Consider the following 25,920-nt stretch of genomic DNA (forward strand, 5'->3'; position numbering starts at 1 on the left):
GTAGTGGTTTGCAGCATGTTCAGTACATTCATTTACTTGGTTGACCGAATTGCCATAAACTAGCTGCTTCGGCTACTCAGTGCATACATTCGATTCTATTCTGTAATCACCGAAATAAAATCATGTAACTGACACCTACACAGAACTGCCAACAGTGTAGGATGCAGAAACTTAAATAGGAGTGTTCCTTTCGACTTGAGCTACTCTATTGCGCTATCTGTTTGTTAAAAACGTCGTGCAGTGCAAAAGAAAAGCTCTAACTGTCTACCTCTCAGAAGTCTAGATCCGGCCATATGCATTATCTCACAACACTGTGCAATGCGGAAGTTCTTGAGGAATTGTTGTTGAGTTCTGGAGGTATTGTAGCTGTGTGTCAGGTAGTAGCATAATGATAAGCGTCGCGCACTGTTGGTAAGACGTCCCGAGTTTGGGTGCATTCCTTACTACATTTTTTTAAACGCCATATTGCTGTCTGCTGAAGTTATCGATTTAATGGAACTTTGAACATAATTCCCTTCACTGCTCAACCCAAAATAGTCGCATGTGGAAAAAGGGCCAACTTCTGTGACATTTTCTTTTTTTCAGGTTTAATAGATGGCCAGGCTGCAGATGCATCTCGAAACTTTTGTATGAAGTATAGGGAGAGCGCATCATGCCAAAATACGTCAGAAAAGTAGTTTCTACATTTGCTGTCGTGTGGCAGTGGCATTTTCTTCTTCATCAAACCTTGTTTGACAGCTTTAACTCAGAACAAGTTTTCTACATGCATGTAATCAATAAACTGCATGTGCATTGTCAGACTGTTATAGATAACATCAGAGAATTCGCATATATCGTTGATGATTAATTTCTCTCTAATGTTTTAACAACACTAAAAGAAACCGTACGGAAATTGTGCACTGTATTATAAGAAATGAAATAAAACTACTCACGATAACCTTACGACGAAAGTCTGTTTCAATAAAATTGAGTATTTGTACACAAGTGTGCCTCTATCAGCACGAATTAGTAAAGTAATAACCACTTAGATTTCGATTGGGTCTGTGTTTGATTGGTATGCTGTGTCATACTCAAGTGGTATGCAAATGTGGCATTTCACAAATAAAGTTATGTATTCCTAGAAGCCCAAAATTTGCTTGTCAGCAGCCGGAAGAGGCGTTACCTGCTGTGCAGCATTTTAAGTTTTTTACCATTGCACTATGAGCCGAAAGTATTTTCTTGCGATTTCCTTATCGATGTGTGATCTGACTGCATGTAGCTCATTCACAGAAGGGATAAAAACGTTACACTCAGCAAGACTGGAACCGCAAACCATAACAGACACCTTCTCACAGGTTAGCACGTTTCTACAGAGCTGCAGAAGAGGCATGCGTCTAGATTTTCTCTTACGAGACCAGTAGTGGCTAGAATTCGTAAACCGCTATGTAAAGGACGAGATTAGATGCGATATTCACGTGCAACGACTTTCCTGGGCTGAAAACCGTAAATTTACAATCTTTTGTTACAGCTCAAGCGTTAATAATAACTCAGATTGTTCAATGGAAATGACAGGAAAAATCAAGTGAACATTGAGGCTTAATTCCGTGTACACCAGGAAGTAGTTCGTCGATCACAGAGTTGCCAAATATACCTTGCCTTGTTACCAAATCTCAGTTACAGTACAAGCAGGAAGCAGACGAACCGATGTGATCCTACCGTGGGCTGGGAAGTGACCATAGCTGACGTCTCAAAGTTGCAGCTGCTACGGCCTGGAATACGTAATCCGTCTGATTCACATTTCTGTAACTGGGTTTAGGGACTGGAGCGTAGTTACTAATAATATTCAGAACTGACTGCAAACTGAGCTTCATAAACCAGTAACTCTCATACTTGTTTTTATATATCTTTCGTAAGTGTACTCAAAACTAAGAAAATCATGCACGAACGTTTTCGTGCCTCGCCGATAGTCGAGCACAACAAACAAATAAAAATAAAAAAGACTGTGTCCGTGTGTGTGTGACAGAGAGAGAGAGAGAGACAGAGTGAGGGACAGAGATAAAAATAAAAAGGAATGAGAGAGAGAGTAAAAAATTGTTGCAAAGAAACTGAATCATGGTATGTAAAGAAACCATTCATTAAAATGACACGTTCTACATCATTACGAAATGTCGTATTCATCTAATCTAATGTAATCATATCATATTGCTGACTAGTCATGAAGAGGCACGAATTACAGAAATTTTCGCCAATATCAGTAACCAAATCTAAACTTGAAAATAAAAGACGACAGTTTTTGTAATAAACCGGGACTCCTGTAAAGACCCTTTCATCCCTGTTAACTAACCACGAAGGATGTGTGATATACCTCCATTCAGAAGGAACCAAGTGTTCATGCATTTAAAAATGAAGCGCATGATGTGTAGTTCTGTGATGGAGATACGAACCCAACACGCAATCGGATTGTTAACTAAGTAAAATCAAATATTACGTATCGGTTTTTCTTACCAGCTGCTAGATGTTTGAATATAAAATAAGAATACAAATTTTTGTGCCTGAGCGACAATCGAACCGCACATCTACCGTCCTTCTTTATCATCCATGAACATAGCTTAAGTAACACTTGCTTACTCACCAACAGTAAGATGTCTGCGCGTTTGACCAGAAATAACGACACCTATTGCGATTGTTGGCAACACATGAACAAACATTAAAAATGTACGTTAATTTTCACTAGCATACTGGTATGCACGTGATAGGGCTTGAAATGAAATTATGAATATATGTGCACTGGATCAGGATTCGGTCCTACATACTTACCTTTGGAGGAGACCTAGAGAAGACTGCATTCTTGGGAAAAGGAACGAAATGATTGAACTATACTGTTCCGAGAGATTCAGATCCTCGAAAGATGAGATAGGAATTCGTATCACAGTCCAGCACGAAATTTTTCAACGTCTCTAGTTGAATCAAGTACAAGAAAAATAAGCGCCCTGTTCCTTTAAATGGCTATCGTTTCATCAAATAAAATAAAATTTTCTAATGTAAGTAAGTTTACTGGAGACAGTGTTTCTGTCTACCATGACTTCCGCTTGTGTCATTTCCCAACGTAAACCGGCTCTGCCCAATTGGTAATGAAGGAACGTGATGTTTAATGCGGATTCTGGATTATAACGTCTTTCTGTTGAGGTTACCAGAGGTAAAGTAAATCTGTTTGTGCCTCTTAAAAATAAATGCCGGAACCCACGCATTGCACCTGTGATAGTTCGTTCCACCAGACCATTGTGGCCACATTTACCATCCCCAGGAGTGTGCTGTAACGGATTATGTGCTTAGCTTACAAAATTAGTCACTGTTGAAAACATGCGAGTCTATTAAATGGTTAAGTAGAAGCAAGCTTCTGACGTGGAGATTATGCTATTCTCATGTCAACAGGATGTAAAGACTCTTCCAGGCATAATAGCTTCGATGTGAAGGCATTTTAAAATATTCACTAATTCAACAAATTTCTTAGTTAGAGAAAATCCACTGTGAAGTGTGAAGTTACCGGATAATTCGATTATTACCGTCATTGTTACTATCATTTTCTTCGTACCGTTGCTGGAACACATGTGCTTGAAGATCATTTACGCCTTTTGGTCATTATAGAAGTAGTTGCCCAAGAAGACGTTCTTTCCCTGTCTACGGAGTCCTTTTCATGTTAATATCAAACATCAGCAATTACTCGCAGATTTCATTAAAACTAAAGTAATTGATGAAGACGTTACTTGATAACAAAAACGTGCTGCCTTTCTTAATTTTCTTGCGCCTAGAAATGGCTGTCGAATACTGCCAAACCAAAAGCCAAGGGATCTTACTGCTTTCCGTTATACGTCGCTGTCAGTTCTTCCACATGATCTGGTCGACGTGACATGTTTCAAGTTGTGTATGGCAGAGAATGTTTTAGAAAATCAATTGTTTTCCTTTGCAATAAACAGAAAAATAATCATTGTAAGCTATCCAAGTTCAAAATTTTCGCATTATTAGTTCAAATTTAATATTCACTTCTATAATGTTGGAAAGTATTTCACAGTTGCAAAACCCGCATCCGACTCATTGACCTTATACTTAGTCGCTGACCATAAATTCTAGCTCAGAGTGACACCAGTTTAAGTAACCTAATGTAGCGAAGACTGTTTGCCAATGCTCTTTTTCACCGGAAAATATGCAATTCACTCATTGGGCTCCAATAGTACACTCTAACAGTAATTTCTGTGTGTATGCAACGCAGGCGGTTTGTGGAATTTTGTGGTGCTCTCTCTTCCACTTCTGTATACAATATGCCTCACCTGAACGGGCCCTTTATCATTACAGGCCCTGGGCAGTGCAACATCATACTGACAACAGTAATGTGCTTGTACTGACAGCCTCACTGTTCGTTTTAGCTGATTTTGTAATCATTTGAATAAAACAACATGACCTTCCAGCGGGAGACATTTCGTTCCCCTTTTCCCTGTGTGAAATTTGTCAGTAAGCTTTTTTCCTTCCAACCAGCGAAATGCGGCAGAGTACAGCCAGTAAACGATTCACAAACCACGATTTAGTGCCCTTAAGACGATTTCTTTACACATTGTCGTTGTTGTTGTTGTTGTTGTGGTCTTCAGTCCTGAGACTGGTTTGATACAGCTCTCCATGCTACTCCATCCTGTGCAAGCTTTTTCATCTCCCAGTACCTACTGCAACCTACATCCTTCTGAATCTGCTTAGTGTATTCATCTCTTGGTCTCCCTCTACGATTTTTACCCTCCACGCTGCCCTCCAATACTAAATTGGTGATCCGTTGATGTCTCAGAACATGTCCTACCAACCGATCCCTTCATCTGGTCAAGTTGTGCCACAAACTTCTCTTCTCCCCAATCCTATCCAATACTTCCTCATTAGTTATGTGATCTACCCATCTAATCTTCAGCATTCTTCTGTAGCACCACATTTCGAAAGCTTCTATTCTCTTCTTGTCCAAACTATTTATCGTCCATGTTTCACTTCCATACATGGCTACACTCCCTACAAATACTTTCAGAAATGACTTCCTGACACTTAAATCTATACTCGATGTTAACAATTTCTCTTCTTCAGAAACACTTTCCTTGCCATTCCAGTCTACATTTTATATCCTCTCTACTTCGACCATCATCAGTTATTTTGCTACCCAAATAGCAAAACTCCTTTACTACTTTAAGTGTCTCATTTCCTAATCTAATTCCCTCAGCATCACCCGACTTAATTAGACCACATTCCATTATCCTTGTTTTGCTTCTGTTGATGTTCATCTTATATCCTCCTTTCAAGACACTGTCCATTCCATTCAACTGCTCTTCCAAGTCCTTTGCTGTCTCTGACAGAATTACAATGTCATCGGCGAACCTCAAAGTTTTTATTTCTTCTCCATGAATTTTAATACCTACTCCGAATTTTTCTTTTGTTTCCTTTACTGCTTGCACAATATACAGATTGAACAACATCGGGGAGAGGCTACAACCTTGTCTTACTCCCTTCCCAACCACTGCTTCCCTTTCATGACCCTCGACTCTTATAACTGCCATCTGGTTTCTGTACAAATTGTAAATAGCCTTTCGCTCCCTGTATTTTACCCCTGACACCTTTAGAATTTGAAAGAAAGTATTCCAGACAACATTGTCAAAAGCTTTCTCTAAGTCTACAAATGCTAGAAACGTAGGTTTGCCTTTCCTTAATCTTTCTTCTAAGGTAAGTCGTAAGGTCAGTATTGCCTCACGTGTTCCAGTGTGTCTACGGAATCCAAACTGATCTTCCCAGAGGTTGGCTTCTACTAGTTTTTCCATTCGTCTGTAAAGAATTCGTGTTAGTATTTTGCAACTGTGACTTATTAAACTGATAGATCGGTAATTTTCACATCTGTCAACCCCTGCTTTCTTTGGGATTGGAATTATTATATTCTTCTTGAAGTCTGAGGGTATTTCGCCTGTTTCATACATCTTGCTCACCAGATGGTAGAGTTTTGTCAGGACTGGCTCTCCCAAGGCCGTCAGTAGTTCCAATGGAATGTTGTCTACTCCGGGGGCCTTGTTTCGACTCAGGTCTTTCAGTGCTCTGTCAAACTCTTCACGCAGTATCATATCTCCCATTTTATCTTCATCTACATCCTCTTCCATTTCCATAATATTGTCCTCAAGTACATCGCCCTTGTATAAACCCTCTATATACTCCTTCCACCTTTCTGCTTTCCCTTCTTTGCTTAGAACTGGGTTTCCATCTGAGCTCTTGATATTCATACAAGTGGTTCTCTTATCTCCAAAGGTCTCTTTAATTTTCCTGTAGGCAGTATCTATCTTACCTCTAGTGAGATAGGCCTCTACATCCTTACATTTGTCCTCTAGCCATCCCTGCTTAGCCATTTTGCACTTCCTGTCGATCTTATTTTTGAGACGTTTGTATTCCTTTTTGCCTGCTTCATTTACTGCATTTTTATATTTTCTCCTTTCATCAATTAAATTCAATATTTCTTCTGTTACCCAAGGATTTCTACTAGCCCTCGTCTTTTTACCTAATTGATCCTCTGCTGCCTTCGCTACTTCATCCCTCAAAGCTACCCATTCTTCTTCTACTGTATTTCTTTCCCCCATTCCTGTCAATTGTTCCCTTATGCTCTCCCTGAAACTCTGTACAACCTCTGGTTCTTTCAGTTTATCCAGGTCCCATCTCCTTAAATTCACACCTTTTTGCAGTTTCTTAAATTTTAATCTACAGGTCATAACCAATAGATAGTGGCCAGAGTCCACATCTGCCCCTGGAAGTGTCTTACAATTTAAAACCTGGTTCCAAAATCTCTGTCTTACCATTATATAATCTATCTGATACCTTTTAGTATCTCCAGGGTTCTTCCATGTATACAACCTTCTTTCATGATTCTTAAACCAAGTGTTAGCTATGATTATGTTGTGCTCTGTGCAAATTTCTACCAGGCGGCTTCCTCTTTCATTTCTTAGCCCCAATCCATATTCACCTACTATGTTTCCTTCTCCCCCTTCTCCTACACTCGAATTCCAGTCACCCATAAATTTAAATTTTCGTCTCCCTTCACAATCTGAATAATTTCTTTTATTTCATCATACATTTCTTCAATTTCTTCGTCATCTGCAGAGCTAGTCGTAATACTGCAGTAGGTGTGGGCTTCGTATCTATCTTGGCCGCAATAATGCGTTCACTATGCTGTTTGTAGTAGCTTACCCGCATTCCTATTTTCCTATTCATTATTAAACCTACTCCTGCATTACCCCTATTTGATTTTGTGTTTATAACCCTGTAGTCACCTGACCAGAAGTCTTGTTCCTCCTGCCACTGAACTTCACTAATTCCCACTATATCTAACTTCAACCTATCCATTTCCCTTTTTAAATTTTCTAACCTACCTGCCCGATTAAGGGATCTGACATTCCACGCTCCGATCCGTAGAACGCCAGTTTTCTTTCTCCTGATAACGACACCCTGTTGAGCAGTCCCCGCCCGGAGATCCGAATGGGGGACTATTTTACCTCCGGAATATTTTACCCAAGAGGACCCCATCATCATTTAATCATACAATAAAGCTGCATGCCCTCGGAAAAAATTACGGCTGTAGTTTCCCCTTGCTTTCAGCCGTTCGCAGTACCAGCACAGCAAGGCCGTTTTGGTTACTGTTACAAGGCCAGATCAGTCAATCATCCAGACTGTTGCCCTTGCAACTACTGAAAAGGCTGCTGCCCCTCTTCAGGAACCACACGTTTGTCTGGCCTCTCAACAGATACCCCTAATTTAATTTCTTCTTAAATCGTCTTATGCAGCAACGTTCCCAGATATCTCCAATAGGAAAAGCTCTTTATCCATGTACGAATGTTGTAAAACAAACTCCCTACAGTTTGTGTCAGGTCGATCTTTTCGTCTGATAGCACTGTGTAAGTATTATGTCTAAGAGGTATCACAAGTAGTGTTCCTGTAGCTGTGGCAATCATTGGTTGAAAACGAGTTTAACACCAATGGGTGCAGTACTGCTAAATATTCAAAATGATTATCAACCTAAGCCTGAGTTCATCCACAAACTGAGACGTATTTATTATACTGTAGCTAGACTGTGTATCCTTGTCTTCATTGAGTGGGCATTGGAAGGCATTTACACTCACGTACACAATACTATGAATACTTCGAACGCTGTAGCTAACGTTGCTCTCATAAAATAATATTGTTTTGTTAATTTTTCTGGTTGTTCAGCGTGCAAAATGTGTTGTAAATACAGTCTTAAACAAAAAAATTTTCCTTAGGGTGGACAATACAATCGTGCTGCCATCAGAATTCTATGTCCGGCGTATGCTCAATCTGGCTACCTTGTAGACTGCGTCACTTCCTGGAGGAAGTCTTGAGTGCAGTCTGAGTGTGTCATTTTCCACTGCGACTGTAGTCTTGAGGTAAAACGCAAGACTAGTTTATACGACATCTGGCAACCGAGGGCACACGTCGACGTAATTTTTATCACCCCTTTCCTCTCGGTGCTGAAGCTATGATTGTATTTCAAGCGATTCTACAAAATATTTCGCTTTCTGTCACATTGGTAATAACAGTTTGGTTCAACAATATTTTAGCGAGAGATTTCTTGGCCGACCATCCGCCTCTGAACACTGCATGCGTCTGAGTTCTCTGGGACCCGTTTGCTGTCTACCGGCGATGGCTGAGACACTGCACTGCCTTCTGCCGGCAATGTCTGTTCCACTCCTCACTCTCTAACGATGTAAAATGCTTTAATGTTGTTGAGTGGTGACCCACAAAATCTGTCTACGATTTGTGTTTCACACTCTATTGCGACGGAGGCACAAAACCGTTTTTATTTGGTGAGTATTTTATTACACTAGTATGCAATACATCAATGTGGCACAGATTTAATTTCATTGTGATCCAGTGCGGTATAATTAAAGTGTCATATACTGTTCTTTTTCCTTTCACAGGAGATTCTTCAAATAATTTATTTTTTTTCATGGATTCATATGTGTTAGTCAAGGCACAGAGAGTAAATGCAGTGCAATGTGTTTGGTTCCTTTCTTTGATTCCTTATGGTAAATGGATGAAAAACATAGTGTCAATACCTTTCGGAACCTGCTACATAGCTACTCAGGCATATTGCTTGTTTTGAGGTCTATACATTAATTAATGGAGAAGTGAACGCTGTTCAGAAGTGATATCTAAAATATTCAATTGGATTTAAGGCGACAAAATTGCCCGTATTCGAAGCTACCCAGAGAAAAAGTAAGTCGCTAGAGCCGCTGTTAGTAAATGTCTGCAGAGAGTTCCTAACTCCTACCGTGGAAATTTAGCATAGAGGCCCTACAGTAATCAAGAGGTTCATTCCCTTCATACTTATCACCCTGACATGTGAGTCTCATGTGAAGAACAATATTGAAATTCGTATCGTTGACGGTCGATTCGAATTTCTTCAGAGACGCTTGTATTGTGAAGCAGCTTGACAGTCAGAAAGCCGAGATCTATGACCATTAACACAACTTACTGGGTCGATCTACCAAGAGGACTTGAAGTGTAAAGGTTTTTCTTCCGATTTCGTTACAGAATTTTTTGTGGAAATTCGTAGCTCCATAAAATAAATCAGAAAAACAGCTCGCACACGCTGGCCGCTACCACGGTTAGAACTGACGATTCATTGAGCCGTTGCGACACAAGAGATGGGCTGTACCACATGGCTACGGACACACTGCTGCCAGCTCTCCACTCTCATCATGGTATTGGTCGTTCAGCCTCATAACACATCGTGAAAGATATTTAAAGTTGTCACTTATGTGAAGAACAGCATTTCTTTAGCCAAAAAACTGAATTTTCAGTCTCAGTGTCTTAGTTTACACGAGGATTATATAGCACGAGTCATTCAAATGGAATGGGAATATCAAGCGAATTTAGTGAGTCAATTCAGTACCATACGTGGAAGTGATTGCACTGTCACAGTGTTGCCAAATGTTTGTAACGGTGTTGCCAATTCTCAGCTGTGCTAGGAACAGCTCTGTAGCGGTATGTGAGGAGAATCCCATGCTCATGTCACAGCAGGATACGGAGAGGAGGCGTGTGGTTTGGTTAATATGCAGCGTTTTCTCCTACCAGTTGTGTCAAACATTCAGGTGTATAATCTTTCATAACGATTACAGTTTCCCACAAAATATATACAAATAAAACACGTACCTTGTTACTTGGTGACAAAAGATTATTTCAGTACAATAAAAAGTTTTTGGAAATAAACTTTGCCCACCTGTCACAAAAAGTAAGATAACAAACACTATGCACCTCGAAATCTATTGCATCTATGTGCAGTCTTGTGATCATACAGGCAGAATTTCATGAATTGAACGAGAATGTAGAAAAATGTTGGTGCGAATGGAAGCTGTAAGAAACACGGTTAACTAATTATTTTGTGCCATGTAATAATCAATTCATTTGAAAATTCAGAAGAGAAGAAACTAAAAACCATGCCCATTAAGACAGAAAGTAAAGTGTAGATCTGCGCTTTTTCATCTTCTGATCTATACAAGTAATGTATACTAATCAGCGTTCTAATACGTCGTGGGAGCAGGCATAATTTAATGCATTTTGAACACCGAGCAGTAACACACAAAGATAGCAGATAGAAGGATACAAAGAAACAATCAGACTCATGGGTGTGGATCCACTTCATCATTAGAAGACTAAACAAGAGGGAGAAATTATGAAAGCAATGCATACGCTGATTTGTATACATTTTTTGCATACATCTGAAGATGAAAAAGCGCAGATCTGCACAGTGCCCGCATTTGCACTTTAGTTTCTTTCCACACCCATGAGCCTGATTGTTTCTTTGTATCCTCCCATCTACTAAAATTAGTTTTGAGAGCAACGTTAGCTACAGCGTTCGAAGTATTCATAGTATTGTGTACGTGTGTGTAAATGTCTTCCAATGCCCATTCAAAGAAGATAAGGATACACAGTCTAGCTACAGTATTATAAATACGCCTCAGTTTGTGGATTAACTCAGACTTAGATTGATAATCATTTTGAATATCTGGCAGTACTGCACCCATTGGTGTTAAACTCGTTTTCAACCAATGATTCCCGCAGCTACAGGAACACTACTTGTGATACCTCTTAGACAAAATACTTATGCAGTGCTATCAGTCGAAAAGATCAACCTGACACAAACTGTGGGAAGTTTGTCTCACAACCTTCGTACCTGGATAAAGAGCTTAACCTATTTGAGATATATGTGAACGTTGCTTCATAAGACGATTTAAGAAGAAACTAAATTTCTTCAGCTACGACAATGTTTAAAGAAATCGTCTTAACGGCACTAAATCGCGGTATGTGAATCGTTTACTAGCCATACTCTGCCGCATTTCGCTGTGGGAAGGAGAAAACCTTACTGACAAATTTCACACAAGGAAAAGGGGGACGAAATGTTTCAAACTGGAAGGTCATGTTGTTTTATTTAAATGATACTTGACTGAACTAGAGACGTTGAAAAATTTGGTGCTGGACTGTGATTCGAATCCGTATCTCATCTTTCTAGGATCTGAATCTCTCGGAACAGTATAGTTCAACCATTTCATTCCTTTTCCCAAGAATGCGGTCTTCTCTATGTCTCCTCCAAAGGTAAGTATGTGGGACCGAACCCTGATCCAGTACACAAATATTCATAATTTCATTTCAAGCCCTATCACGTGCATACCAGTCTGCTAGTGAAAATTAACGTGCATTTTTAATGTCTGTTCATGTGTTGCCAACAATCGCATTAGGTGTCGTTATTTCTGGTCAAACGCGCACACATCTTACTGTTGGTGAGTAAGCAAGTGTTAGCTTAAGCTATGTTCGTGGATGATAAAGAAGGACGGTAGGTGTGCGGTTCGATTGTCGCTCAGGCACAAAAATTTGTATCCTTATTTTATATTCAAACATCTAGCAGCTGGTAAGAAAAACCGATACGTAACATTTGATTTTACTTAGTTAACAATCCCATTGCGTGTTGGGTTCGTATCTCCCATCACAGAACTTCACATCATGCGCTTCATCTTTAAATGCATGAACACTTGCTTCCTTCTGAATGGAGGTATATCACACATCTTTCGTAGTTAGTTAACAGGGACGAAAGGGTCTTTACAGGAGTCTCGGTTTATTACAAAAACTGTCGTCTTTTATTTTCAAGTATAGATTTGCTAACTGATATTGGCGAAAATTTCTGTAATTCGTGCCTCTTCATGACTAGTCAGCAATATATTATGATTAGATTAGATTAGATGAATACGACATTTCGTAATGATGTAGAACGTGTCATTTTAATGAATGGTTTCTTTACGTACCATGATTCAGTTTCTTTGCAACAATTTTTTACTCTCTCTCTCTCATTCCTTTTTATTTTTATCTCTGTCCCTCTCTCTCTCTTTCTCTCTCTCTCTCTCTCTCTCTCTCTCTCTCTCTCTCTCTCTCTCTGTCACACACACACACAGAGACAGTCTTTTATATTTTTATTTGTTTGTTGTGCTCGACTATCGGCGAGGCACGAAAACGTTCGTCCATGATTTTCTTAGTTTTAAGTACACTTACGAAAGATATATAAAAAACAACTATGAGAGTTACTGTTTTATGAAACTCAGTTTATAGTCAGTTCTGAGTATTACTAGTAACTACGCTCCAGTCCCTAAACCCAGTTACAGAAACGTGAATCAGACGGATTACGTATTCCAGGCCGTAGCAGCCGCGTCTTTGAGACGTCAGCTATGGCCACTTCCCAGCCCACCGTAGGATCACATCGGTTCGTCCTCTTCCTGCTGGTAATATAACTGTGATTTGGCAACAAGGCAAGGTATATTTGGCAACTCTGTGATCGACGAGCTACTTCCTGGTGTACACGGAATTAAGCCTCAATGTTCACTTGATTTTTCCTGTCATTTCCATTGAACAATCTGAGTTATTATTAACGCCTGAGCTGTAACAAAAGATTGTAAATTTACGGTTTTCAGCCCAGGAAAGTCGTTGCACGTGAATATCGCGTCTAATCTCGTCCTTTAGATAGCGGTTTACGAATTCTAGCCACTACTGGTCTCGTAAGAGAAAATCTAGACGCATGCCTCTTCTGTAGCTCTGTGGAAACGTGCTAACCTGTGATAAAGCGTCTGTTATGGTTTGCGGTTCCAGTCTTGCTGAGTGTAACGTTTTTATCCCTTCTGTGAAAGAGCTACAAGCAGTCAGATAACACATTGATAAGGAAATCGCAAGAAAATACTTTCGGCTCATAGTGCAATGGTGAAAAACTTAAAATGCTGCACAGCAGGTAACGCCTCTTTCCGCTGCTAACAAGCAAACTTTTGGCTTCTACGAATACATAACTTTATTTGTGAAATGCCACATTTGCATACCACTTGAGTATGACACAGCGTACCAATCAAACACAGACCCAATCGAAATCTAAGTGATTATTACTTTACTAATTCGTGCCGATAGAGGCATGCTTGCGTACAGATACTCAGTTTTATTGAAACAGACTTTCGTCGTAAGGTTATCGTGGGTAATTTTATTTCATTTCTTATAATACAGTGCACAATTTTCGTACGGTTTCTTTTAGTGTTGTTAAAACATTAGAGAGAAATTAATCAACGATATATGCGAATTCTCTGATGTTATCTATAACAGTCTGACAACGCACATGCAGTTTATTGATTACATGCATGTAGAACACTTGTTCTGAGTTAAAGCCGTCAAACAAGATTTGATGAAGAATAAAATGCCACTGCCACACGACAGCTAATGTAAAAAATACATTTCTGACATATTTTGGCATGATGCACTCTCCTCATACTTAATACACAAGTTTCGAGATGCATCTGCAGTCTGGCCATCTATTAAACCTGAAAAGAACAAAATGTCGCAGAAGTTAGCCCTTTTTCCACACGCGACTATTTTGGGTTGAGAAGTGAAGGGAATTATGTTCAAAGTTTCATTAGATCGATAACTTCAGCAAACAGCAATATGGCGTTTAAAGAAATGTAGTAGGGAACGCAACCAAACTCGGGACGTCTTACCAACAGTGCGCAACGCATATCATTATGCTACTACCTGACACATAGCTATAATACCTCCAGAACTCAACAACAATTCTTCAAGAACTTCCGCATTGCACAGTATTGTAAGATAATGCATATGGCCGGATCTAGACTTCTGAGAGGTAGACAGTTAGAGCTTTTCTTTTGCACTGCACGACGTTTTTAACAAACAGATAGCGCAATAGAGTAGCTCAAGTCGAAAGGAACACTCCTATTTAAATTTCTGCATCCTACACTGTTGGCAGTTCTGTGTAGGTGTCAGTTACGTGACTTTGTTTCGGTAATTACAGAATAGAGTCGAATGTATGCACTGGGTAGCTGAGGCAGCTAGTTTATGGCGTTTCAGTCAACCAAGTAAATGAATGTACTGATAATGCTGCAAACCTGTGCAAACCTGTGTGTCAGAATTCTCATCCAGTGTGGCGCTACATTGTTGTGATAGAAAAATGAGTGATGGAGAAGAGAATTCGGTGGTCTCTTGGATTGATGCTAGGTTCATGTACTCATGTTCTGGGTTCGATTCCGCCTTCTGCTGATGATTTTTGATAAGGAGAGACAGATTCTGTTCACTTCTGGCTACGTCAAGTGAAGAAGGTATAATGGCACTGTGGTCTGACATTCATGTTAAACATGATATTCCTTCTCTACCAAGTAGACGTTAGATTGAAGTACAATAAAGTCAGGAGTCGCGACACGTAGAAACTCTATCAACTGTAACCTTTCTTATACTACTTATTTATTTCTAGTGACGAAACAAACGCTATGTATGGTCACAGGACACTTATTCCATGTTTTATTTGAGCTTCTGTATGTCGATAAAATTGGTTCTGAACTGGGAATGCAACTCAGACCACTCTTAATGCAGAATTTGATCCCTTCGTGACAATACAGCTCGACTGCAATTTGTTGTTTGTTCAGAACTGCAGATTCCTCAACATTTCCACATATTGCGCGTGAAAGTGTCCGAATCCTGGCCCAGCACTAACGCTTTCATTATGTATTATCAAGCTCTAGCATGAGAACACCTATCTGCTGGTGGGTAATAATTTTCATTTTTAATGTATTTTCATTCTTTGTCAACACTAACGATATCTGACGTTTTTGAGTCCCAGTGAGACACAGAAATCATTGGAAACTCAAGGATGTTATTCCGAGCTACTGGTGGAGCAAAATTCGGTAGCTGACGTCTCTTTGTGTGCAGTCAACAACGATATGTGGTGTAACAAACCCATTTTTATCGTTCGTTTTCTCTAGAATATAACAGCGATAGGTGCCAGGTTGGAGTCCTGGGAAAGAAAAAATTAATGTTTCGTCTCGTCATTTCGGTTAAAACATCTAGCTACTGCCGAGAAAATCCGATATGTCACAGTTGATTGTGCTTCGATGACAACCCAGTTAGGTTCTGGGTTCGATTCCCTGTCCAACACAAAGCTTTACCTCACGGCATTTCAAGTAAGTTTCTTGTGGAGAAGCAGTATTTAACATCTTTCGTAGTTCGTTAACAAGGACAATAGATGCTGGGTGGGAATTCGGGACCGTTAAAAATGTTTACGTTGTGTAATTTAAAGTTGATATTTGCTAACTGATACTGTCGAAAATCGAGGTATATCACTCTCTGTATGCCTAGTCAGAATGACTGTTAGTTTCCGTCAGTCACGAAGTCTTTGTTTAGTCTGCATGACTGGGTTTGAATCCATATGCAGAACGAGACGGTTCGTCGCGTCATTTGAAGTTCATACATATTCTCAGCTAGCTGCTCGTGAATAACTTAAATTTTTAATGTCATTCTGTGTTAAATAATAAGTACGGTATGTTTTTCTGAAGAATCATGAATACGACGAACTTACTAAGTGAATTACCTATCTGACGTAATAATGAGAGTGGTAACATTTCATGTATGTTATTTATTGTAATAGATGTGAGCTTACAAGCCTTAAGAACCGTCTTATCTGTGACAAGATGTTCCCTGATATTTGTAGTACCTTGGTATTACTTTATATCTTGAGTTATTGCGATACGGAGCAGTGTTTTCTAGTGGTGACTTGTTGGAACCATTTTCAATAGTCAAACGACTGTACCGAGGGGCGATTAGAGGATCTGCTAGACAGCTGCGCTATTTAGGTTGCATTCGAATCAGGCGAAATTAAATTCAGATCGTTCGGATACTTTTGAGCACGACTTTACATCGTGTATTTTTACACCAAATTCAAGAGCGTGCAACGACGCTATACTTTTCGCATCCGCGGACTGTTGCATTCCCGGATACTGTAATCGTCACGCGCAGGTGAGCTGTGACGTGGCTGGGAACCCCCTCAACTCGTCGCACTGCATTGAAGCTTATAGGACCACGACGCACACATATTTAATTCTTACGCAGATATGAATAAAATCGAGATTTTCCATACTTTATGTAGTGTTATTATTTTAATTGTTATTAAACTTTATATTGATAGGGTTTCTTTTTTGTGGGGGGGTTTACATCTTTAGTTTTTCTCATTTTCTTTTGGTATAAGACAAACTCGCTGGTCAAATATTTTCTTGTCTTTTTTCCCTATGCCTGATCAAAATATGAATCACTGTTTACTTTCATTTCATCAAAGCTAAGAATCACGTCTTTTCCAAATTTTGTTAACAGCTTTGAGTTTTCAAAATACTAACGCTTAAACCATTGGAACTTGACGGAACATTAAACTGCTTGAGTCTTCTTTTAATAGCGCTTTCACTAGGAAGAGGAGTTTCAATACATTCCTGAGAAAAAATAAAGCTTTATAAGTTAGGCAACGTAAAGTTTCGGCCTTTGCAATTTCTTCAGATGACCAGTGAGTATACGGTCCTTCCATAACCATTAAGTCTATAGCTGGAGGGCCCTGAGAAGAACCGCGTGAGTGCGTATCCTGTGACAAATTCATTTTAGTCAGGAGATCGTTGAGATTATTTGGCTACCTCTGCTTCTCGGCTTGAGATATTTGCCTTAAAGTGATTTCTTTTGCAACACGCACAGGACACATGTGACTTATCGTATGTCATGGGCGTGTACAACTACGCAAAAAGATGGCTGATGGATTTCTTCTTTAACATTACGCTACCTGGTTCAGTCCCGCAAAAAAATTAAGTAATCAAAAATCATCGAATCTTGGAGCCCGGCCCGGCAGCCTAAGAACTATCGCACTATTGAGCACTATTTATAAGTTCCTTGAAAGAATTCTATACAACCGGATTAGTCAAGTAATATTTCAGAACCTTGCCGTTGACCAAGACCGAAAGGTGACTGTCCTATTTGCCATGACGATTTTCAGGTAGTTTTGGCCATAAATGTGAATGAAGTTGTGAATTTGATAAATGTACTCACCCTCTGTAAAATTATATTCTTTTTGAGAGACCAGAGATCATGGTCAGAGAGGTTACTTCATTTTGAAGAGAGTAGCAGTGTTTGCCGATCAGTCTGGCTGTGTACTTGGTATGGAAAGAATGGACGCTGGCCTGCCGTGAAGTGGAGGCGATATTATCTAAAAATGATTTTGCTTAGAGGAAAAATTTTGTGGAAATGAGATGATACGAATGCAAGAATGTCGAAAGATAGATTTGTAAGGTTATCCATTTTTTTATATTCGTAATTGTGTAAGTTCTTATTGTTAGAACACTGCGTATGATTGAAGTTTACTGTAGAAACCTTATAATGCTACATATGGTTTTGTCTTATAACTGAAACAAGTGTCAAGTAAAGTAATTGTACACAGCAGAGTTATTAAGAAATACCTTTTCTAACTTGTTTAGGTCTGAGAACTTTATGAAAAGATGTATTCTTGTTAATGGTTTAATGAAGTGTACTTATACTTGAAATCTTTGTTCTCATTTATCAGTCGTTAAGTTTAGTTCCTCTTTTTTCATTCTTTACTTTCATAACTGTACTTGCACATCACGAGTTGTTTACTGAGAAGAATTTTATGAAAAGTGGAAAGATACCGTCTTGCAGTACACATCGCAAGTACGGCAAATTAAATTTGATTTTTAACAGTCTCAATATATCCCTAATAGCGACAGGTAGCAGAGCAAACGAACTGTACCAATGAATTTAGTTACCATCAAGGTTCGCTTCCGCTGTAAGGCATAGTGTCTGCCAGTGTGTTTTTGCGAAAATATCAGTATCAGTTCTGTGGCCTAATACAAGTAAAGGATTTCAGTAAATGGCTGCCTTGTGAATATTCATGTAGTTTTAGCAATCAGTTGAATAAATTTTTATGTTTATTTGCTCTGTTATTACAACAACAATACTGATACAGTGGTTGTTTGCTAGACTAAAGATAAATTTTAGCTATATTCAGGGCCAACATTTTAATCTGAGTCATTTGGCTGGTTCAAATGGCTGTGAGCACTATGGGACTTAACATCTGAGGTCATCAGTCCCCTAGAACTTAGAACTACTTAAACCTAACTAACCTAAGGACAACACACACATACATGCCCGAGCGAGGATTCGAACCTGCAACCGCAGCGGTCGCGCGGTTCCAGACTGAAGCGCCTAGAACCGCTCGGCCACTCCGGCCGGCTGAGTCATTTGTTTTGAGTTAAATAGCACAGGTAAATTTCATTGAAGACGGATTGGTTTCTCGCAGGCGAATTGTTCTATGTAACGGCTAGTCTGGATTCTGCATGCTTCTGTTCAAATAGAAATTTTACGTAACATACAGGGTGCGTCAAAAAATGTATACACACTTTGAACTGTCATAGACAATTTATTTCCCGTTCTACAAGTTTAAATATCTGTGAGAAAGTAATGTTATGTTTCTTCAACAGGTGGGAGCAGTGGCAAGGAAATAACTACAACATGGCGTACGTACGTTTGAGCTTTGAAGCGCGGAAGCAGAAAATTAAGTGATACTGGAAGTTTGAGAATGTAGCTGCGGTTCGAAGACAGTGGAGAAGTGAGTATGGTACAGAACCACCTTCAAGGTTAACAATTACATGTCTACGAGACAAATTCTAAATTCATGGAACAGTGTGTGATATGCATAAAGGTCGATCAGGGCGACCTCGTGCAGCTAAAAGTGATGATTCCACAACTGCGGTCTTGGAACTGTTGCAACGTTCGCCTCAAAAATCTTCAAGGCAAGCGGCACTTGAGAGTAATGTAAATGGGTAGTAGTGTGCTACGCATTCTGGAGAAAGGCAAGTTTCGTGTGTACATACCACGGCTGGTGCAACAGCTAAGTGACGACGATACAGATCGAAGGTTAGAATTTTGTGAATGGGTTCAGGAGATGGTGAGACGTGAACCGGGATTTATGGGTAGCATAATTTGGTCGGATGAAGCCCAATTCAAACCTAATGGAACTGTCAATAGGCACAATTGTGTGTACTGGGCTGAAGATAATCCTCACATTACAGTTGCAAAGGCTATGAATTTGCCTGGTGTAAATGTGTGGTGTGGTTAGTCTGCAAGGGGACTCATTGGGCCTTTCCGCTTTGAAGGTGCTGTTACTGGAGAAACGTACCTAACAATGCTTGCTGACTCCATATACCCGGCCATTCGTGCACTATACGGTAATGATGAGTTTTATTTCCAACAAGATGGCGCCCCGCCGCACTATCATAGGGACGTACGAGCATACCTGGATCACCATGTGCCAGGCCAGTGGATAGGACGCAGGGGACCAATCGGGTTTCCTGCACGCTCTCCAGACATCACGGCGCTGGATTTCTTCTTATGGGGCACAGTAAAAGATGAGGTTTACAAACGTAAACCACGTAACCTGGACACGCTTTGGAAAGAGATTCAGGTGGTGTGCGCAGAAATCTCATTGGACACTACAGTACGATGTACGGAATCAGTGGTGACTCGTACTCAGAAATGTAATGTTGCTGAAGGCCACCAGTTTGAACATTAATTACATTTGCGAAGTACATTTATTTTTCCAATTGGACTTTAAGCTTTCCATGTCCAGAAATGCAACATTGTAGAACGGGAAATAAATTTTCTATGGTGCTTCAGAGTGTGTATACATATTTTTGACGCACCCTGTAGTTATATTGCCCTGCGCTGATGCGCTGAGATTTACATGGTTCGATATCAAAATAAGATACCAACCAGACACGCACAAACATGAGCTTAAGTATAACATTAAACTTTCACCTGTCGACCTTTTCTTCCAGGATACGCATTTATATGGTAGTCTGCTGATTTTTTCAGTCAGACAAACATTTGTTCTGCTACCACAAATTAAAATTTCAATCATAGGTTTTGCTTTAGCAGTTACATTCAAGATTTGTGACGCAACAATTAAAGTGATTATGCACTGCATGCAATTCCAGCAACACAGTTTGTTTTGCATGTTTATTACCAGTGAGCAATGTAGACTAATTTTATGGAGAACAGTTAAAGTCTTCTTGTACAGGAATATAACTCTTGTGTATTTTCTGCAGTTTTTAGTACCGATTTGTGAAAAGTATTTTACACACTGTAATGCAAGTGAGATTCTTTCATTTTATGCATTTGTTGTGTTATATTCCGCTTAGAATAAGTGATTTTGCTATTATCTTTGCTATTACCAATTATATAGTCCTAGTTAAAGGAATTCTTGTTTATTTAATCTTATAGTGTTTTGTGGTTAGACAGGCAGTGATTTTTTAATGGTATATCCTACTTTGTGTCCTCTACTGAAGTATAGATATCTCATTCCACAGTGATATTATGCGAAGCTCGCATTTGCATTTATTCAGTGAATTATGGCAGTGGTAATTTAAATATTTTTCTGTTTTAATTAACATTGATGGAAAGTGATTTTAGTAGTTATCTTTGTAGTGTACGTCTCCTGTGTGTGAGAGATTTCATTTTTGTTTGCTGCTTTACTAAAATTGCATTCAAATGCCATAAGATACCATTAAAATGCCATAAGATACCAGACATAGGTCAAATGCTAGAGCTGCAGCTGATGTACGTTTTAGTAATTCTGTGGACAGAGAAGGGACATCTGAACAGGGATCCTCAAACAATATTGATTTAACTGAGACAGACAGGACAATGCCTAACATAATTGATCAGGGTAATTTTTCGGTATCAGACACGGAACAAGAAAGAGCAGTTGGGGATTTTGCTTTGGAAACTAAATCTGTAGGATGTAGTTTACCACAACAATCAGATTCTGTAGTTAAAGATTCATGTTTTGCATTCACAACTCTTAACCAAACTGAACCAGTCTCAATCCCTTCCTGTAGTAATGCCGAAGATGGGAACAGTGATTTTTTGCAAAGTATTCTCAAGGTATTATCAGAGTATAGTGAGAACAGGATAGAAAATTTGAATAACTTGACAGGAGATGGGATAAAAAAATTTTGAACAACGTGACGGAAGACTGGAAAGAAGGTAATGGATTTTGTCAGCAATCTGGAACAGATTAATAAAAAATTTAGAGAGGAACATTTGGACAATTTAAAGGAGAAAACTAGACAGATTAAGCAAATGCATGTCAGGAGTTCAACATTGTAATAAATAAGGCACATGCAACAAACGACTCGTTTGCCAATACAGAGAATTTCTCCATTCATTCCATGGAAATCATACATTGTGAACCCGTTAGTGAACAAAATGAACAGTGTTAGCCTATTAGCAATCAAAATGAGGAAAAGTTAATCCTGTTAATATAGAGACTGTTGAGGACAAAACACTAAACTTAAGGAAAATCAGTGTTTTTGACTGGCTAGCTAATTGTAAGCCATGATCAGAATATGACAGTGAATGTGAACTTCCTTCACCCTCTGTGCCCAGCGACCAACAGTTTCCCTGCAGATGCACCACGAACTTCACAGATACATTTGTGGATGGTCCTCACACTTTCTTTCTCCGCAATGATGAATTCGATGAAGCCACGCTGGTTGTAACGTACATCACTTAGAGGCGCCACTGCTGCAGCTAAGCTGTCGGAGGGAACGGAAATTTTGAGCGCGCACTCAGGAAACTTCAAACATTCAGACCCAACGCTCACAGTCTCAGTATCGTTGACAGCTGAGAAAAAAATGTAGGGTATTAGTTTTCGGTCGATCCTCGTGATTCTTGTCAGTATTTTGATATCATCCATTTTAGGGGTATGAGATAGCGATTGTCATATTTTAACAGTAATAATTGGTAGCATGCAACGTTTTTTTGTCCTATACATGACAGTGCTTCATCGCTAGTTTCTGAAACTTAACTCATGAGATTAAAAAAACTAAAAATCCTACAACGCATTTGCGGTGTTCGTGCAATAAAACAGAATAGAAATACATTGTCCCGTAGGTCCTCGTCTCCGATTAGATACGAGGAACGCAAAGATGCAATGAGTCTACATAAATGCGATTAATCAGTTGTTGCGAACCATGCGTACGAAACTGGCCATCCCCTTAAAGGAATAGAAGACGACTTTGAAATACGGCACATAGAAAAAGAAGTACAACTCTATTAGCTGGCAGAGTTGGAGACTGCCGTTTCTCAGACGAAACGTAACGGTATTCGTAACTCGGAAGTGAAAGACAACTGAATGAGATTTCTTAAAGCTTTTTTAGAATTATTATGCAGCAGATGTATAATTGGTCAACGGCCTTGCCGCAGTGGATACACCGGTTCCCGTGAGATCACCGAAATTAAGCGCTGTCGGGCATGGCTGGCACTTGGATGGGTGACCATCCAGGCCGCCATGCGCTGTTGCCATTTTTCGGGGTGCACTCAGCCTCGTGATGCCAATTGAGGAGCTATTCGACAGAACAGTAGCGGCTCAGGTCACAGAAAACCATCATAACGACCGAGAGAGCGGTGTGCTGACCACACGCCCCTCCTATCCGCATCCTCAACTGAGGATGACACGGCTGTCGGATGGTCACGATGGACCATTAGTGGCCTGAAGACGAAGTGAAGATGTATAATTATAAATTTTCAATACATCTTTGACAAAATAGCGAGAGGCTGACGACCGTAGACAACATGCAAGTAGCACATTTGGAAATGAGGGAAAGTAAGGGACCAACAAATAATATTATGGTTGAGCCAATAGCTGCACTTGCACAGTAACACCCGGGCACGTCAGTTCACAAAAATCTCGGACATCTGTAGAAACGTCAACTAGACACTCCTGACGACCATAGCAGATCAGGAGAACGCGATCTGGTGGGGTGAGCGATGTAATATGGGACGACTACTGACGGAAGTCGGCGATTTCTGTTTAAGGCGTGGGCCCACAGTCACAGCGATTTTATTCTATTTCACTGTATAAACGCAAAAAATATACTGGTAGGCCTTTTAGCGTTTTAACCTCATGAGCTAAGTTTGACATTCTGGTGATGAGACTATTTCTCTCCTCTCGAAAGCGTTGTTGAGTCGTGGGTAGTATTTTGCATTCATGTCTTAGTAAGATGATTGTACCGTAAATATTCTGTTACAATGTGTCATCTTTGAAAATGGAATAATTAAATTCTTTGTGAAGTCTAGGGCTACTTCGCCTGTGGAATTCATACGTATTATAAGTGCAAGCTACTGCACTGGCTTTAACCGGGTTTGATACACATATCGTTTCTGTCTGGAAAGAATCGCTGTGGGGGGTCTACATCTACATCACATCTACGTGATTACTCTGCTATTCACAATAAAGTGCCTGGCCGAGGGTTCAATGAACCACCTTCATGCTGTCTCTCTACCGTTCCACTCTCGAACGGCACGCTGGAAAAACGATCACTTAAATTTTTCCGTGCGAGCCCTGATTTCTCTTATTTTATCGTGATGATCATTTCTCCCTATGTAGGTGGGTGCCAACAGAATGTTTTCGCAATCGGAGGAGAAAACTGGTGATTGAAATTTCATGAGATCATCCCGTCGCATCGAAAAACGCCTTTGTTTTAATGATTGCCACTCCAATTCACGTATCATGTCTGTGACACAATCTCCTTTATTTCGCGATAATACAAAACGAGCTGCCACCTACCTAACAAGGGGGCGGGGATAGGGACGACAAAGCAGTGTAGCCGACTTTATTCATCCAGTAATTAAGAATGAGAGTTCTTAGTTACTTGCAACAAACTTTGATCATGATTTCAAACGTTTGCGAAACTCTTTCTCACTGACACCCAGCACAAAATAATGAATGGAAGGAGAAAAGGTGTATCGGTTACTACATTTTTGTTGGTCATGCAGTAAAACTGTTGCAAGAAGCGTGACTTTCTAATTTATTACTTCTTTACTGCTAACTGTATTCGCGACACATTTTGCAGACGGTGTTCGCATATAGAATGTACCACCAAAATTATATCATCGTACGACATAGTTCAGGACATACGACGTCATAAACATTGAGATGCTTGAAAATGAAAATGTAGGGCGAAATTTGCTAGAGATACAAGTGAAATATGTGTACAAATACGTGTGGAATATGGTAAATAAGTGTGAAATACACTAATGGACATTAAAATTGCTACACCACGAAGACGACGTACTACAGACGCGAAATTTAACCTACAGGAAGAAGATGCTGTCATATGCAAATGATTAGCTTTTCAGAGCATTCACACAAGGTTGGCGCCGGTGGCGACACCTACAACGTGCTCACATGAGGAAAGTTTCCAACCGATTTTTCATACACAAACAGCAGTTGACCGGCGCTGCCTGGTCAAACGTTGTTGTGACGCCTCGTGTACCATCACGTTTCCGACTCTGATAGAGGTCGGATTGTAGCCTATCGCGATTGCGGTTTATCGTATCGCGACATTGCTGCTCGCGTTGGTCGAGATCCAATGACTGTTAGCAGAATATGGAATTGGTGGGTTCAGGAGCGTAATACGGAACGCCGTGCTGGATCCCAACGGCCTCGTATCACTAGCAGTCGAGATGAGTGGCAACTCATCCGCATGGCTGTAACGGATCGTGCAGCCACGTCTCGATTCCTGAGTCAACAGATGGGGACGTTTGCAAGACAACAGCCATCTGCACGAACAGTTCGACGACGTTTGCAGCAGCATGGACTATCAGTTCGGAGACCATGGTTGAGGTTACCCTTGACGCTGCATCACAGACAGGAGCGCCTGCGATGGCGTACTCAACGATGAACCTGGGTGCACGAATGGCAAAACGTCATTATTTCGGATGAATCCAGGTTCTGTTTACAGCATCACGATGGTCACTTCCGTGTTTGGCGACATCGCGGTGAACGCACATTAGAAGCGTGTATTCGTCATCGCCGTACTGGCGTATCACTCGGCATGATGGTATGGTGTGCCATTGGTTACACGTCTCGGTCACCTCTTGTTCGCATTGACGGTTCTTTGATCAGTAGACGTTACATTTCAGATGTGCTACGACCCGTGAGTGTACCCTTCATTCGATCGCTGCGAAACGCTACATTTCAGCAGGATAATGCACGACCGCATGTTGCAGGTCCTGTACGGGCCTTTCTGAATACAGAAAATGTTCGACTGCTGCCTTGGCCAGCACATTCTCCAGATCTCTCACCAATTGAAAACGTCTGGTCAATGGTGGCCGAGCAACTGGCTCGTCACAATACGTCAGTCACTATTCTTGATGAACTGTGGTATCGTCTTGAAGCTGCATGGGCAGCTGTACCTGTACAGGCCATCCAAGCTCTGTTTGACTCAATGCCCAGGCGTGTCAAGGCTGTTATTACGGCCAGAGGTGGTTGTTCTGGGTACTAATTTCTCAGGATCTATTCACCCAAATTGCGTGAAAATGTAATCACATGTCAGTTCTAGTATAATATATCTGTCCAATGAATAAAAAAATTGTTCAAATGGCTCTGAGCACTATGGGACTTAACTACTGTGGTCATCAGTCCCCTAGAACTTAGAACTACTTAAACCTAAC

The 25,920-nt window shown here is 40.2% G+C and overlaps 1 protein-coding gene and 1 pseudogene across 1 annotated transcript in view; one reads left to right on the top strand and one right to left on the bottom strand.

Annotated features, from left to right (window-relative positions):
- LOC124712130 (probable G-protein coupled receptor Mth-like 3) overlaps positions 1 to 25,920 on the bottom strand; it is a 297,280-nt gene that overhangs the window by 64,980 nt on the left and 206,380 nt on the right. The window lies entirely within an intron of this gene.
- On the top strand, positions 22,650 to 22,767 carry LOC124712741 (annotated as a pseudogene).

Source organism: Schistocerca piceifrons, chromosome 8 (assembly GCF_021461385.2).
Source record: "Schistocerca piceifrons isolate TAMUIC-IGC-003096 chromosome 8, iqSchPice1.1, whole genome shotgun sequence".
NCBI lineage: Eukaryota > Metazoa > Arthropoda > Insecta > Orthoptera > Acrididae > Schistocerca > Schistocerca piceifrons.